We start from the raw sequence: 12632 nt of genomic DNA on the forward strand, positions 1-12632 counted from the left end.
AGATCCGGCCCCTCACAGACGGTCCAGGCCCCTCACAGAGCGTCTGGGGCCCTGTGAGTTTTGTTTTACATCCTGGAGTGTGAGTCTGAGTTTTTCCTGCTGCAGTTGCTCAGGGTTTCCATGTGAAACGTGGAGCTCAGACTCTGAGTGATTCTCCAGATGTGACGCACTCACCAACAGAAAGAGAAGAGAGAAAAGAGAGAGAGAAAAGACAGAGAGAAAAGACAGAGCACAGACGGAGGGAGGGGGAGAGGATATAACAGAGGAGAGGAAGGTCAAATAAAGGAGGGTTACACATTTCTTCTCCAAACTCCAAACTCTTGTTTCTTTTTCACACTTGAAGCCCCCCAAACAACAACACCCAAAAACAAAAAGCCCAAAGTAAAAGTGAATAAATCTGGACACATTTTCACCTCCACACCAACAAAAACATGAAATAAAGAGATAAACAGATTCTAACTCTGAAAGAATGAAAAGAATGAAAGTGTGAGAAGAGTGAGCAGTGAGCGCAGAGACAGAGATCAAATCGATTTTTTCCTGGATGTAAAAATGAGTCTGATGCAGACGACATGAAAAGAAAATTTCATAAAGTAAAAGATTTGTTTGTTGTAAATCACTTCATGTGTTTTATTATTAGTTAATTCTCTCAGATTTGAGCCTCTGTTTCTCCAAGAACCAAAAAACTTTTGGCCAAAAAAGAGCAACAAGAATCACGACATTTAACCAAAGCTCCACAAAACCTTTTTACGTTTTTTCTGAACATTAAAACACAAACGTGTCTCTGTGTTCAGAGTCCAGATGAAACTTGTTCAATCCTGATTTTTAAAATGAAAAAAGAAAATACAAGAATAAAATAATAAAATCATGTTGGACGATGTGACTGAGGAAAATGTTGAAGTGAATCAAAAACCTCCAGAGTTTCTGTAACGTTCATGAGAATCATCAGGGACTTGATTTGGAGGAAACGATGATGAAAGAAAAGTTCATCTGATTTGATTTCATTTGTGAAAGGAGCAGGTTTAGAACTTTATTCTTCTTCCTGTTTCTTTTTGTTTCTGGACTGGAGCATATTTTTATATTCTGGACATATTTGTGCTTCTTGTTATTTTTTCTCTTTAAACTGACGCCAACAGTTTATAGAAAAGTGACTTTATCAAGATCAGAGTCTCTGACCTTTTTCCTCAGGTGAAATCCACAGAGTTTCTCATGTCAACGTCACAAAGAAACAGAGTAAATGTAAACGTCACATCCTCAGACGAGGAACAGATAAACGCTCATAAAACATTAAACATTTATCAGTGCATCAAGTGAAACATCAAAATAACTCGTCTGTTTTTACTAATTCAAATTTGACTTATTATCTACAACACACAGAATTCAGAAATCGTTTGTTGAGCTGCGTGGACGGGACTGGAGAGCTGCAGGCTGGAGACTCCTGATCTGGATCAGTGTTTCCCAAAGTCTGAGTCGTGACCCTCAGGTGAGTCACAAGAGGTTTTTTTTTTTTTTTTTTGGCCTGTGCGTCTGATCTCCTCCTGCAGCCGGACAGACTCACCTGTCTCACCAGAAATGTTCAAGTGTTAAGACATGTTTTGTATCATTTTGAATTTGAATGTTTTTGTTTGGAGGATGAGCCCCGTGAGAGTCTCACCAGCTCCATTTTTAACGAGGTCCTCACAAGTACAACGACAAAAGACACATACAGTAGAGCAGACAGGACGATACACACACTCAAATAAACATCAAAACAACAACACACACACACACACCTACACACACACACATACACATACACACACCTACACACACATACACACACATACACATACACATACACACACCTACACACACACATACACATACACACACACACACATACACACACCTACACACACACACATACACATACACACACCTACACACACACATACACATACACACACATACACATACACACACCTACACACACACACACACACATACACACACACACATACACACACACTACACACACATACACACACACACACATACACACACACATACACATACACACACACACACACACACATACACATACACACACCTACACACACACCTACAAATACTTGACTGTTTGAAGCATAATAAATAAAATTTGAACAAAAAATAATAATACAGAATTCAAATATTGTCACAAAATACAACAAGATGAAAAACTAAATTCAACAATTGATCCAAAACATTGACATATGTTGTGTAAATATTGAACTAGAGCATTTTTAAATGAAGGGACAGAAGTTCAATGTGAATGTTTTTGTAATTATTTTATAGATTCAGTTGTTGCAGTATTTCTGCTTCAATTGAAAGTTAAAAAGAAAAAGAAAAGTTCTCCATTTAAAGTCCAAACAGGTGACTTCTGGATCCTTTTATTTCTGCTTCAGTGTTTGTTTAAAACTTGAGTAAAACTAAATGTTCAGAGACTCGATCAACAGTCTTCAGTAAAATCTCCACATTAATCCTCATTTATTTTGTGATTTATGAATCAGGTCTGTGGACTTGGGTGGTGAAGGTTTGTGACTTTTTAAAATAAGGCTCCAAATAAAAATATTTTTGGGAAACACTGTTTTAGAGGATTTCATCAGTTGTGCCAAAGACACAGAGAGTCTGGGTGAGTTGTTGCTGTGAGGTGTGACTCACAAACTCTGAGTTTAAAACACAAACCACCTCCAGATCTCACATCACACACTTACACTTACACAGTTTGATTTCATTTTTTATATGGTTATTGTAGTTTAAGTGTCTGAACAAAAACTCGTCTTCACTCTCAGACTCGTGGTTCAGATCCTGAGACTTTTCTGCTCCTCAGACTCTGAAAAGAACAAAATCAAAAGTTTCATGTGCAGTGAAAAAGTCGGTGGAGTCTGGAGTCTGAACTTTCCCTCTGCTGCTGCTGCTGGCTGTGTCATTTTTTCCAGCCGCTCAGCCCCGGGGGGAGGAGGGGGGGCTGGGGTGTGTGGGCGGAGTCTCTGGGGGAGGGGGAGGAGTCTGAGGTGCAGGGGGCGGGGTCTGGGTGCAGGGGGCGGGGTCAGGAGCGGGGGGGGGGGGGTTGAGGAGAGAGTTTGATGTTCTCAGTAGAAACTCCTCCTCGAGCCTCGGGACAATAGATGTGATTTTCTCTGCACATGGAAACAGTTTGAATCAAATCTGGAGCAGAAGATCAGAACTTTAAATAAACTCAAATAAATACAATGTTTCATGTACAACTTTCTTTTCTTTTGCCATGTGGCCTCATATGTGTGTGATCCCTCAGTGGTCCAGGTCTAAACCAGGACTAAACCAGGTCTAAACCAGGACTAAACCAGGACTAAACCAGGACTAAACCAGGACTAAACCAGGACTCTAAACCAGGACTAAAACCAGGACTAAACCGGACTAAACCAGGACTAAACCAGGACTAAACCAGGACTAAACTAAACAGGACTAAACAGACTAAACCAGGACTCTAAACCAGGACTAAAACCAGGACTAAACCAGGACTAAACCAGGTCTAAACCAGGACTAAACCAGGACTAAACCAGGACTAAACCAGGTCTAAACCAGGACTAAACCAGGACTAAACCAGGTAACCAGGACTAAACCAGGACTAAACCAGGTCTGTCCCAGGTCCGTGTGTGTGTTCTAGTCTCTGTCTCTTGTACTTGTTCTGGTTTAGTTCCAGATCATTCTAAAGACTTTCAGGAAATGTTTTAAAAGTTCTGTTCTGTCATTATGACACAGATCAGAAAATATGCACCAGTCTGTTGTAAACGCAGACGCTGTCCTCACTGTGAGACGGCTCGCCTCTCCACAAACCTGACTCTTATATGGCTGCTCCTGCTCCTTCCTTTGAGGAAAGAGGAGAGGAGAAAGGAGAGAGGACAGAGGACAGAGGAGAGAGGACAGAGGACAGAGAAGAGAGGACAGAGGACAGAGGACAGAGGACAGAGGACAGAGGAGAGAGGACAGAGGACAGAGGAGAGAGGACAGAGGACAGAGGACAGAGGAGAGAGGACAGAGGACAGAGGACAGAGGAGAGAGGACAGAGGACAGAGGAGAGAGGACAGAGGACAGAGGACAGAGGAGAGAGGACAGAGGACAGAGGACAGAGGACAGAGGACAGAGACAGAGGACAGAGGACAGAGGACAGAGGACAGAGGACAGAGGACAGAGGACAGAGGAGAGAGGACAGAGGACAGAGGAGAGAGGACAGAGGACAGAGGACAGAGAGAGGAGAGGACAGAGGACAGAGGACAGAGGACAGAGGACAGAGGACAGAGGACAGAGAGACAGAGGACAGAGAGAGAGAGGACAGAGGACAGAGGACAGAGGACAGAGGAGAGAGGACAGAGGACAGAGGACAGAGGACAGAGGAGAGAGGAGAGAGGACAGAGGACAGAGAGGACAGAGGAGGAGAGAGAGGACAGAGGACAGAGGAGAGAGGACAGAGGACAGAGGACAGAGGAGAGAGGACAGAGGACAGAGGAGAGAGGAGAGAGGACAGAGGACAGAGGAGAGAGGAGAGAGAGAGGAGAGAGGACAGAGGAGAGAGGAGAGAGGAGAGAGGACAGAGGAGAGAGGACAGAGGAGAGAGGACAGAGGACAGAGGAGAGAGGACAGAGGACAGAGGACAGAGGAGGAGGAGGAGTCCACATCATCAGACTCTGGTCTGTATTTTAATGTGAGGGTTTGAGTCCAGAGCAAACAGAGCTCACCACAGACCAACAACTGGACCTGCCCTGTCCCTGTGTGACAGGTGCTGCTGTGTGACAGGGTGCTCCTGTGTGACAGGGTGCTCCTGTGTGACAGGGTGCTCCTGTGTGACAGGGTGCTGTGTGACAGGGTGCTGCTGTGTGACAGGGTGCTGTGTGACAGGGTGCTGTGTGACAGGGTGCTCCTGTGTGACAGGGTGCTGCTGTGTGACAGGGTGCTGCTGTGCTGTGCAGGGTGCTGTGTGACAGGGTGACAGGGTGCTCCTGTGTGACAGGGTGCTTCCTGTGTGACAGGGTGTGCAGGGTCCTGACAGATCTACACAGATGCCCCCCCCCCCCAAACATGAACTGACCAATCAGAGCCTGTTTTCCTCGACGTCGTTCTCGTTTACGTTAGCAACAGGTTTGATTGACAGCGTCGCTAAGCGCCGCCCCCTCATGTCCCCTCAACATCCTCGCTCCTGATTGGCTCTTTAGTTTCATGTTGAAGCCCAGTTTAAGGTCGTGAAAAGTCGCCCACGTTTTATAACGAGTCAAAGCGACACAGACGATCAGAGCTGTGATTGGTCGTCTCCACACACACTTCCTGTTCTCCACTTTCCCACTTCAGTTTATAAACATAGACGCCAGGTTTAAACCGTCGCCTCCTGGTGTTGTGGAGGTGAAGTTCTCTGCAGAGCATCGACCTCGACTCAGATCCAACAAACAAAAACAGAGAACAACGAGTCAACACAGAAACATCAAACACAGACCCTGGATGAGGCAGGAGAGGCAGGTGAGGCACAGGTGAGACAGGTGAGGCAGGTGAGGCAGGTGAGGAGGTCCAGGTTTACAGTCGACCCTGGGGCAGCAGATCCAGGTGGGACCAGAGCTTTATGGACTCTGAGTGTGAAGACTCCACCTCCAGCAGCTTTATGACAGAAGTGTGTTCTACCTCCAGGAACATCACCCCCAACACCATCACCCCCAACACCACCCAGGAGCACCCCCCCACACACACACACCTGAGGGTAACTATTAAACTGTGTGAGTCAGGTCACTTCTGGGGTCCTGTCACACTCTGTGGGGTTTAAACTGTAATACGTCACATATTTATTCAGTGTTTGGATCCAAACCTTCACGACCAAGGTCCACAGACATGATTCATAAATCACAAAATAAATGAGGATTAATGAGGAGATTTTATAGTTGACTGACTGATCATGTCTCTGAACATTTAGTTTTACTCAAGTTTTAAACCATAAAAAACAGAAATAAAAGGATTTCGAAGTCGCCTGTTTAGACTTTAGATGTAGAACTTTCCTTTTTCTTTTCAACATTTATCTGAACGAGAAATACTGAAACAAAACGTTCTGTACAAGTGTATACCACAGACTGACGTGCAGATCGTGACAAGACGACCCAAAAAACAAAAGTCACTTGTGACCCACCTGAGGGTCGCGACCCAGTGTTTGAGAAACACTGATTCAGATCAACATGATCCTTTGATTCTTTTAAAAATGTTTTAATCACTAAAACAGCAGATTCACATGTTTTATAAGTCTGACCTAATCTCTCCTCCCTTTGCTCTCTGCACTAACTCCCTCCCCCTTCAGAACACGATCACACACACTCGTCCAGTGTCTGTGTTCAGTTTTGTCTCATGTTTTTGTGTTTTTATGGAGAGTTGTCGTGTGGGAGCCTGGGGGCGGAGCCTCGTACAGACTTGTACTGTGGGAGCCTGGGGGATATGGGCATGAACAGGGTCTGTGAGAGATCACTAGATTACTCAAACATGGATGGATGAGTCTATAACCTCTTCAGACGAGTTTGTGATGAGGAGTCAGTGTGTGAAGTGAAAATCTAAACTTAAAACTCGTTAAATGTTCAAGGTGTGTGTCTGTGTGTTTGTGTGTCTGTCTGTGTGTGTGTGTGTGTCTGTGTGTGTGTTTGTGTGTCTGTCTGTGTGTGTCTGTCTGTGTGTGTGTGTGTGTCTGTGTGTGTGTGTGTGTGTGTCTGTGTGTGTGTATGTGTGTGTTTGTGTGTGTGTGTGTGTGTGTGTGTGTGTGTGTGTGGGGCGAGTTTGTGTGTGTGGGCGAGTTCACTAAACTAAACACTCTTAATAAGTGTGAGTGAGTGTGTAAATCTGCTCTGTGGGACGCCACGTTAAACAGTCAGGAACACACACACAAACACACACAGACACACACAGACACACAAACACACACAACACACACAGACACACACACACACACACACAAGCTCTTAATAACAGCGCTCACACAGAGGTGCGTACAAGACTCCGCCCTCCAGGCTCCCACACGACAAGTCTCCATAAAAACACAAAAACACGACACAAAACTGAACACAGCGACACGACAAACCTGATGTGATGCAGGAGTTTCATCAGTGCGACGCTCTGAAGGGGGAGGGACTTAGTGCAGAGAGCAAAGGGAGGTGAGATTCAGAAACTTATAAAACCTGTGAATCTGTTGCTTTGTGTGAATAAAACATTTTCAAAACAATCAAAGGAACAAAAAAACACAGAGTCACATCCTCCTTGTTCAACTTTAGTGTGTGACAAAATAAAATAAAATAAAACTAAATAAGATCAAATAAATAAAGTGCACGTGCTGTTCCGTTTAACTCAGAGCCTGTGTGTGGTGTGAGGAAGGGCATCTGACTTAACCTGTCGGTTTGTTCTGCTGTTTCCTGTTGGCTCAGATCTGTGGAGAGTTTGCATGTTCTGCCTGTGTGTGTGTGTGTGTGTGTGTGTCTGTGTGTCTGTGTGTGTTACGACCCCCGGGACTGAAACACAACTCCAGCCTCACTCCACGTGTGTCTGTGTGTCTGTGTGTCTGTGTGTGTCTGTGTGTGTGTGTTTGTGTGTGTATCTGTGTGTGTGTCTGTGTGTGTCTGTGTGTGTGTGTGTGTGTGTCTGTGTGTGTCTGTGTGTGTGTGTGTGTGTGTGTGTGTGTGTGTCTGTGTGTGTCTGTGTCTGTGTGTGTGTGTGTGTGTGTCTGTGTGTGTGTGTGTGTGTGTGTGTGTGTGTGTGTCTGTGTGTGTGTGTGTGTGTGTCTGTGTGTCTGTGTGTGTGTGTGTGTGTCTGTGTGTGTGTGTGTGTCTGTGTGTGTCTGTGTGTGTCTGTGTGTGTGTGTGTGTGTGTGTGTGTGTGTGTGTGTGTGTCTGTGTGTGTGTGTGTCTGTGTGTGTGTGTGTGTCAGGCTGTGTGTGTGTGTGTGTGTGTGTGTGTCTGTGTCTGTGTCTGTGTGTGTGTGTGTGTGTGTGTGATTTTTTATTATCTTATTTTACCTTTTTCATTTGAACTTGTCTCTGTTTTTCCGTCTTGTTTGTCTCACTGGTTCTCAGATGTTTCCTTCTCGTCTAGAGTTTGAACTTGTTCAGTAAAATGATCTGCTCCATGGACACTTCATTTCAACAGTTTAAAGTCATTTTCTGACACATTTAAATGTTTCGATTTTACATTTTGGACAAACTTTTTTGCAGCGAAAACAGAGAAATAAAACACACGATTTTCTTTTACTCTGAGCTTTAATCTATGTTCTGTTGTTCTGTTGTTCCTGTCACACTCAGAGCTGGAGTTGTGTTTGTTTGAGTGTTTCTTTATTCTGAGTTTGTTTACATCTCCAAAGCTCCAAACGCTCTGTTCCACCTTGTGATGTCATCAAGTTGTCAGCTCCTTTTCCCTTTAGTTCAGTCGAGATCGATAAACAAACTCCAGGACTGAAAAAATTATTTAAATGATTCTAGTGAAGGTGAAGTGTGGAGTTTAAAAACACAGTGGAGCACTTCCTGTACCACCACACGATGACATCACGAGGTGGAACAGACAACATTTGTGTGAATGAAACAAACATGAGTCCAGGAAACAGCAACAGAACAGAGATTTTGTCTTTCCTAAACTGTTGTTGTTGTGTGTGTGTGTGTGTGTGTCTCAGGTGTGTGTGTGTGTGTGTGTGTGTTGTGTGTGTGTGTGTGTGTGTGTATGTGTGTATGTGTGTGTGTGTGTGTGTGTGTGTGTGTGTGTGTGTGTGTCATGTAAACACAGTGAGAGGCTTTAGCTCCGCCCACACATCTGGATCACATCAGTGTGTCTGTGGCCCCGCTGCAGTCGGGGGGGGGGGTCTTAAAGTCACAGGGGCCCCTTTCCCACATTAGAGTCATTAGTGCTCACACCCCCCCACCAAGAACCCCCCACACACACAGACACACACACACACACACACACAGACACACACACACACACACACACACACACACACACACACACACATACACACAGACACACACACACACACACACACACACACACACACACACACACACACACACACACACACACACACACACACACACACACACACACACACACACACACACACACACACACACACACACACACACACACACACACACACACAGACACACACACACACACACACACACACACACACACACACACACACACACACACACACACACACACACACACACACACACACACACACACACACACACACACACACACACACACACACACACACACACACACACACACACACAACACACACACACACACAGCACAACACACACACACACACACACACACACACACACACAACACACACACCACTTTCATCCTGGGCAGTGAGGGTGAAGTGTCTTGCCTAAGGACACAACAATAGTTTTTACGACGATTTTGTGTCGTTTTATTTCATTTTGAAGTTTCTTGGAGCTGTGACCCCAGTTTGACCTTTAAAAGAATCGTTAATATTTCCAAAAATAAAGAAACACAAAAGAAACACAAACGATGGACAGAGCTGCAGGTTTGTGTTTGAGGCGTCTTCACACACGTCCCCACAGGGGGCGCTCTCACCTGTGGACGGGGACAGGAGGGACACGGACACTGTGAGGACGCGTCCTGAGGCTCCAGTTCCAGGAAAAATGAAGCTCACTGAGGCCAGCAGACACAGGGGAGAGTCTGGAGCCTCGTCCATCTGAGCTCAAACTCCAGGATCAGAGGAACATCTCAAACTGAGCAGCAGGACACCATTTCAACACAAACTGAACTGGAGCCACAGTCGATGGAGCTGAATCATGCCCACGCTCACTTCTTGACCCTTTGCTTTGGTCTCTGCTCTGATCCTGACGCTGAGGAGAGGAAAACATTTCAGGGACGTCATCCTGAAACTCAGAGTGAAAAGGACCAGAGTCTGATATGACCTGAGCACAAAGCAAAGGATGGACCTGAAGTAAAGGGTGGACACTCTGAGGGTTTGAAAATAAAATATAAAACATATTTAACTGAGGTGTTCAGTTTAGTCCTGGTCTAGGACTTTATTTATTGATTTAATGATTTAAATCCAGGACAGTTCACATGAATCTCAGAGTGAAAAGATCCTCCGTCCCAGATTTACTCCAAACTCCTCTTCAACTGCAGACCTCAGGAAACTGGTCGAGATCTGGTTGAGTTCTAGTCCTGGTTTGGTTCTAGTCCTGGTTTAGTCCTGGTTTGGTCAGAGAAGGCCGAGTGTGGACAAAGTAAAGGGTGGAGACTTTGAACATAAAAATCTGTCACACGTTTCTTTCTGCGTCGATGATGCTTCAGAAATGTTTCAGTGTTTAAAGCTGAAACGTTTTGACCTGGAATCACGTGAGAGTTTGTGTAGATGTTCAGAGTTTGTGTGGATGTTCACAGTTTGTGTAGATGTTCAGAGTTTGTGTGGATGTTGTGAGTTTGTGTGGATGTTGTGAGTTTGTGTTGTGAGTTTGTGTAGATGTTCAGAGTTTGTGTAGATGTTCAGAGTTTGTGTGGATGTTGTGAGTTTGTGTGGATGTTTGTGATTTGTGTGTAGATTTGTGTGATGTTTGTGTGTGTTGATGTTCAGAGTTTGTGTAGATGTTCAGAGTTTTGTGTAGTTGAGTGTTGTGAGTTTGTGTGAGAGAGTTTGTGTCAGAGTTTGTGTGGATGTTCAGAGTTTGTGTAGATGTTCAGAGTTTGTGTGGATGTTTGTTTGAGTGTTTGTGTGAGTTGTTGTGTTGAGTTTGTGTAGATGTTCAGAGTTTGTGTAGATGTTAAATCAAATCAAATCAAATCAAACTTTATTTATAAAGCACTTTTCATACAAAATGCAACACAAAGTGCTTTACAGTGATAAAAACAGTCCCGCATTTCCAACCACCCACCCACCCAACCCAACCCGCACCCCAACCCCACATAGTCAAACAACCAAACACACACTCACATACACACAAACATGCACACACACACACACTCACACTCACATGCTAAAATACATAACCGGACACAATAAAATGTGAGGCTGAATACAGGCGAACCAGTTGAGAAAAGCACCATCAGAGGAGCCGTCTGCACCGGGAGCAGAGAGACGTCCACCACCACCAGGAACCACCACAGAACCACCACCAGGAACACCACAGGAACCACCACCAGGAACCACACAGGAGCCAGGGAGAGATTGAAGCCAGGCACCTGAGGCCCAAGCACCATCCCTCCACCAGGAGCCCACATGACAGACCCAGCAGCCACAGCTGTGTCCCGATGCAGAGGCTTTACAGAGGAAACACTGTGAAATCCTAAAAAAAATATGCTAAGATAAAAAATATAGTAAATGTGTACAATAAAAACAAGTAAAAGTATAAGATTTCAATCAAAAGCTAAGCTAAAAAGGTGTCTTGAGCCTGCTCTTAAAAACATGAGTTCTCTGCAGCCCTGAGCTCCTCCGCTGCAGTCCATAGACGAGGGCCACAGTGTGAAAGACGCCTCCTCTCCGTGAGTGTGTGTCCTGACTTTGGAATGACCAGGAACCTGCTGTCAGAGGAGCGCAGGGTCCGCGAGGGTTCGTAAGGTAAAAGCAGTTCAGAGTTTGTGTGGATGTTGTGAGTTTGTGTAGATGTTGTGAGTTTGTGTAGATGTTGTGAGTTTGTGTAGATGTTCAGAGTTTGTGTAGATGTTGTGAGTTTGTGTAGATGTTGTGAGTTTGTGTAGATGTTCAGAGTTTGTGTAGATGTTGTGAGTTTGTGTAGATGTTGTGAGTTTGTGTAGATGTTGTGAGTTTGTGTAGATGTTCAGAGTTTGTGTGTAGATGTTCAGAGTTTGTGTAGATGTTGTGAGTTTGTGTAGATGTTGTGAGTTTGTGTAGATGTTGTGAGTTTGTGTAGATGTTGTGAGTTTGTGTTTGTGAGTAGATGTTGTGAGTTTGTGTAGATGTTGTGAGATGTTGTGTAGTGTTGTGTAGTTGTGTGTAGTTTGTGTAGATGTTGTGAGTTTGTGTAGATGTTGTGAGTTTGTGTAGATGTTGTGAGTTTGTGTTCAGACTGGAGGGTTGGAGCTTCAGTTTGTTCTTCTCTCTGCGTTTGGGAGACGAGCTCCTCTCGGCCTCGGCTCCAGCCAACAAATTCCACCACAGAATTACACATGGTTTGGTTTTTCCGTTTAGTCTGGCCCCGCCCACTCGCCCTCTCTCCCCCCTCACTCTTTCCCTTTCTCTCCATCTTCTCCTCCTCCTCCTCCTCTCCCTCTTTTCTCTCGCAGTGGAAAATCTGTTGTTTCACTCAGTCGTCCAGTCACCGGTCACCAGCAGCAAACCTGTGTTTATGAAACACCAAGAATGTGAGACGAGAAGAAGAGGAAGAAGGAGAGGAGAAGGAGGAGGAGGAAGAGAGAAAGAGGAGAGGAAGAGGAGGAAGAAGAAGAGAGAAGAGGAGAGGAGGAGGAGAGGAAGAGAAGAATAAAGAGGAGGAGGAGAGGAAGTGGAGGAGGAGGAGAGGCAGTTTGATGGAGGACAGGCAGAGGTTCAGTGGTGGAAATATTCAGTTTTGTTGCTGAAGTAAAAGTTCCGAGACTGGAGCAAAAATACTCAAGTAAAAGTATCACACAAAA

The sequence above is a fragment of the Boleophthalmus pectinirostris genome, unplaced genomic scaffold, assembly GCF_026225935.1.
Source record: "Boleophthalmus pectinirostris isolate CB_2022bp ecotype Guang Dong unplaced genomic scaffold, ASM2622593v1 HiC_scaffold_21, whole genome shotgun sequence".
Lineage (NCBI taxonomy): Eukaryota > Metazoa > Chordata > Actinopteri > Gobiiformes > Gobiidae > Boleophthalmus > Boleophthalmus pectinirostris.